Source organism: Anopheles ziemanni (assembly GCF_943734765.1).
Source record: "Anopheles ziemanni chromosome X unlocalized genomic scaffold, idAnoZiCoDA_A2_x.2 X_unloc_13, whole genome shotgun sequence".
Taxonomy (NCBI): Eukaryota; Metazoa; Arthropoda; class Insecta; order Diptera; family Culicidae; genus Anopheles; species Anopheles ziemanni.
Window position 1 is genome coordinate 285001 of NW_026689741.1, and position 5329 is coordinate 290329.

Genomic DNA, 5329 nt, shown 5'->3' on the forward strand with positions numbered 1-5329 from the left:
AAGCACTCCTGGAACACGCGGCGAAACGTCTCCGTGTGCTCGCGAACAGCGACCCTCAGTGCCGCATTGATGATGCCATCGGGTCCCGGGGCCTTAGTGGGCACCATCCGCGCCGCGATCGCCAAGAGCTCCTCATCCGACACCTCCCTCACTGGCTCCTGCGTTGTCTGCCCCCAATCGACCAGATCCGGTGCAGGCCACTCAAAAGTGCCATGATCCGGGAAGAGTTCCGACACGACGTGCTGTAGAATCGCAGGATCTCGCTCCGGGGGGACGCGGCTACCCTTGAGGCGTGACGTTACTACCTTGTAGGCAGTGCCGAAGACGTTGTCCTCAGCTTCCGCAATCATCTCATCAAAGCTTCGGTCCTTGCTTGCCTTGATGGCACGGGCGAGTTCCTTCTTACAGCTCCTGTGCCGTTCTCTGGCCAACTCTCGCTGTGCACCAATTCCGGCAGTCAAAATCGCATCCTCAGATGACTTGCACTGCTCCCTGAGAAGGCCGATTTCCTGCGTCCACCAGTACATTTCCGGTCTCACCAAAAACTGCGCTGGCGGTGCCCTCTGCATCACCTCATCGCAGGCTCTAGTAAGTCCAGCGGTGAGAGTCGCCGGTGATACAGCCGCTTCGGCAAACCCGGAAGCCTGGAGCGCGATCTGGAAGGCTTCGGGATGGAATTGACGCAACTTCCATCTCGGTCCAATCTGCTCGCGTTGTCGCTGCCGGTCGCGATGCTGGTGCTGCTGTTGCGGTTGCCTCTGCTGGTGTGGTGAAGCGCTGCTGACTGGTGTCGCGGATACGCTGAATCTCACGTATCTGTGGTCACTGTTGGTGAAAGTGTCGAGCACTCGCCAGTCGTTACCGGGTTCAATGGCCGGACTGGCGAAGGACACGTCGACCACACTTTCAGTAGCACTGCCGTTGCCGACGAACGTGGGCACACTGCCGCGGTTCAAGATCGCCAGGTCAAGCTGGTCGACGACCTCGGCGAGATCTTCACCACGCGGCTTCGTCCTCGCGCTGCCCCATCGCACGTGCCAGGCATTGAAGTCGCCCGCCAAGACTACGAGGGGGTGTGCTCTGGCCTCGATATCGATCTCGTCAAGCAGCCGCTGGTAGTCCTCGTCCGTCCATCCCGGTGTTGGTGGGGCGTAGCAAGAGATGAAGGTCACCCCCGCCACCTGGACCGACACCAGTCCTACCCTACTTGCCCAGACTCGCTGTATGGGCAAGGCTCCGGTCGTTATAACAGCTGCCTTCGCTGTCGAGTCCACCGCCCAGTTCCCGTTATTGGGTGGAACACGGTAGATCTCCGACGCCAGCACAATGTCGATCCTTTGCTCCCGTGCGGTCTGGAGCATGAGGTCTTGTGCTACCCTGCTGCGCGCCAAGTTGATCTGGAGGATCTTCAACCCAGCGTCACGCCCTCTAACAGTGGTGTTCGTAGCTAGCGGGAACATGACGGCTGGCTACTTCCGCTGCAAACCGGTGAACCTGTCTGATGTTGTCCGGAACACGTAAGGCACTTGGGGCCCGAGCTGCACTCCTTGGCCTTGTGCTGCTTCGAACCGCAACGGAAGCAGCACTTGGAGTAGTCAGGGCCGGTGCACTCGCGAGAGCGGTGCCCCTTGCCAAAGCAGCGGTAGCAGAGCTGCTCTCTTGCAGGGACCGATGCGAGCGCCTGCACGACGCAACTCGTGTTCCCTATGGTGACCCGGTGACCGTCGAGAAGCTGGCACTGCCCGCGCGGCAGCTTGATATGGGCTTTCTGCAGCCCGTCGTACCGCCGCCACAGCCGAACTGCCTCGCCCGGAACCGTCAGCCCCGCCTGTCGCTTAATCGCCGAAATCAAGTCGTCGACAGTCGCCAGCATGTCGATTCCTGTGATCGCGGCCGTCTGCTTGTCGACAAGGAGGTGGGCCACTCCATCCTCCTTGATGGCTTCGCTGACATCGGCCAGCACACTCTCGCAGTCCGTGTTCGGCTTCAGCCACAGCGACAGCTTCCGCTCCCCTGTGCGGCAAACCCTCGCCACGAACTGATCCACATTGGTCTTGGAACGCACTGCCTTGTATGTGTCGAGGAAGGCCTTGCCCTCGTTGGCCTCGAGGACGATCACCGCAGGCCTCTCCACTTTAGCAGCGCTCTTTCCCGCTTTCTGTGGTGCTGCTCTCTTGTCTCCCTTGGCCACGACTTTAGCAAAGGATGGTGGTTGCGCATGCACCTTGGTTGCCACAGCCGCTGCTTTCTTTACCTTCGGTTTTGGCTTTTCTGGAGCCATGGCCTGGGACAAGACGGCCTCGACCGGGATCTCGGGGACATCAGGCGTGATGACTTCGTTCATGCCCGTCGGTTCGCCCTCTTTTTTCTTGCCGCGCCTTGCCCGGGTCCGCTTTCGTTTGGGAGTGTCGCCAGGTGGATGCTGGCTTTTCCCAACAGCACTGGAGTCGACGACATGTTGTTGTTGCTGCTGCGTAGCTACCGCCAACTCTCCCATCGAGTGGAGTCCACTTTGGAGCAGCATAAGTTCTCTTTCGCTGGCTGCCGCACGCTCACGAAGGCTAATGTTGTCTCGCTTCAGCTCCTGATTTTCACGAGACAACAACTTCAGCTTTGTCTTCAGCTCCGCGTCGCCATCCTTAGCCGTCGCCCGGCCCGTCTCCATCTCGCTAACCTTAGCGAGGAGAGTCTCGACGGTTGCCCGGAGCTCCCTCAACTCACAGCTGAGGCTTGCGATTGTCGGCTCTTGCTGCGGGACTTCTGCCACCTGCTGGACGACGGTTGAGTTGAGCTCGTCCTCGTCGCTCTCCTCTGAAATCTCCATATCACTGGCTAGCAGGGCCATCCGCTGCACCACCACCACCGGCCGAGTGGGCGTCGCAGTCGATGGCGCGACACTGCCTCCCTTTCGCTGCCGAGTCAACGGCAGCGCAACCGATGATGTCATCACTTTGTCCCCGTCGTCCTTCGGCGATGGCGCGGTAGCGTCACAGGTGGACCGGAGCCTGACGGACCGACGCGTCGAAGGCTCCCCCGATGCCTGCTCCATTCCCCTACTGCAACCCTGAAAATCGCTGTGGGCAATGGGTTAGGTTGCGGAGAGCCAGGGTGGAGTGTCTGGGAAGGGAAGGTGGGAAGGGGAAGGGGAGTGGAGGAAGGCCAAGTACCGGTGCGAAATAGAAACTCCAACAAATAAAAGGCCAAACCAATCTTTTTCCCCTTTCCAAATCTGAGCTTATATCTCAGTTCTTCTCTGCGATCAGGTGCCGCCTGGTTGACAAATCCGCAAACCGCCAGCCGATACACTCGCCATAAAACTCAGAGTGCCGCCTGGTTGTGATAACCGGTGATCTCCACCAGCCGAGACACTTGATGAACTGAAGGCGCCGCCTGGTTGTGACGTTGAAAAGCTCAGCGCCAGTGCCGCCGCCTGGTAACAGTGTTCGAAATCTCCGTGAGCCGAGACACCCGCCACGACCCGAAGCGCCGCCTGGTGGCAATGCTGGAAATCAGCTGGTACTGGTGGCGCCGCCTGGCGGCCAAGTTCGGAACCAAGTTTAGCCGAGACACACTGAAATATTTCACCGGGATGATCGAACCTCGAAATTTTTCAGCCGAGACACATGAAACATTTCACTCTTAGCCGAGACACCTTGAAAAGTTTCACTGAAACATTTCAACCGGATGGTTGGTCCATGAAATATTTCAGCCGGGACACTTGAAACATTTCACCCCCAGCCGGGACACCTATCCGGGACACACTGCCGCCAACGGTCAATTAAAAATACCGGCCAATTTGGATAACCGGCCAATTTGAATTACCGACCGATTTGAATTAACGGCCACTTCAAACCAACGGCCACCGACTCCACCAACGGTCAATTTGAACGACCCGAAAATCCGGCACCAACGGTCCTTTTTTGAAAAACTGGATCAGATGACACGGAGCCCGATTCGGCTTAGGTGAAATCGCTCGGATCTTCGAGTTCGAATCCGGCTGGAAAATGGACGATCGAATCTTCACCTGCCAAAATTTTTGCACCGCGTGCTTTCACTTTATTTACACTTATTTTGCGCTGAATTCGTCTTTTTTCATACGGTTTTCTCTGACTTTCGTTTTAAAACACCATCTGTCATCTAAAAAACCACATCCGGCCAGGATCCGGACACTTTTTTAACCGAAAAACACGTAGTCCCAAATGGGGCTACGCCCCGGGCCGCTCTCCATACAAAATGTAAACAAACACTTTTCTTTCTTATTTTTCGTTGAAATCGATGATTTTAATGCGGTTTTCACTACTAATCTGTAGATTGGCACTAGTTTTAACGATTACAACAAACTTTCGTGGGTTCTTAAAACTTTTTACGCGAAATTTTTATGAAAAACACGGAGCGACGCTCTGCACGTGTTGACACTACAGCGTTTGACAGCTCACACACACAGGGATAACTGGCTTGTGGCCGCCAAGCGTTCATAGCGACGTGGCTTTTTGATCCTTCGATGTCGGCTCTTCCTATCATTGCGAAGCAAAATTCACAAAGCGTAGGATTGTTCACCCTTTCAAGGGAACGTGAGCTGGGTTTAGACCGTCGTGAGACAGGTTAGTTTTACCCTACTGGTGTGCAAGTACTATCTCAATGGAATTCCTGTGCAGTACGAGAGGAACCACAGGTACGGACCAATGGCTCAATACTAGTCCGAGCGGACTTTGGTATGACGCTACGTCCGTCGGATTATGCCTGAACGCCTCTAAGGTCGTAACCGAACCAGGCTGGTAGTATATGTATAGGAGTCGTTAGCTAGATGGCTAATAACATCACGAGACCGGATTGAGTCTTCTATAGACTCTTTCCATTTATTGGAAACCCTCAAACTGAGCCTATCGCGAGTGCGCTCGCCGAAGTACCTGAAGTGGGAAAAGGCGTTGTGCTTGCCGATCTTCCAAGAATAGTTTCGACTCCTAAGACCACCCGAAAACGACGGGTTTGCAGGCTGGGCGCTACGCATTGAAGAGAGATGTACATTTCGATCCTTTCAGGCGACCCATGCTTGGTGGTTGTGTGCGGTGTGCTCCCCCCGGGGGGCACATGCGGCATACCGTGTGTGGACTAGTTGGACCCACCCTTGCGGTGGACCGACCGGTCAGTGGTGTTTGCGGGTTAACACATGCGAGCGTTGCGGCCCAGAGGCCTTACCGCCTTTCACTGCGGGTTCGTCAAGAACTTGGAGATGGTCGCAACGCATCGGGTCCTCCCGGGGTACTTGGTGTTTGGATGCTGGCTTGGTGATTAAACACTTGATATTCCATCTTCGGATGAATTTCGGGTG

General features: G+C 55.9%; 1 pseudogene; it reads left to right on the forward strand.

The window, feature by feature from the left end:
- LOC131291730 (large subunit ribosomal RNA) overlaps positions 1-5063 on the forward strand; it is an 11054-nt pseudogene extending 5991 nt beyond the window's left edge.
- Positions 5064-5329: the final 266 nt, after the last annotated feature.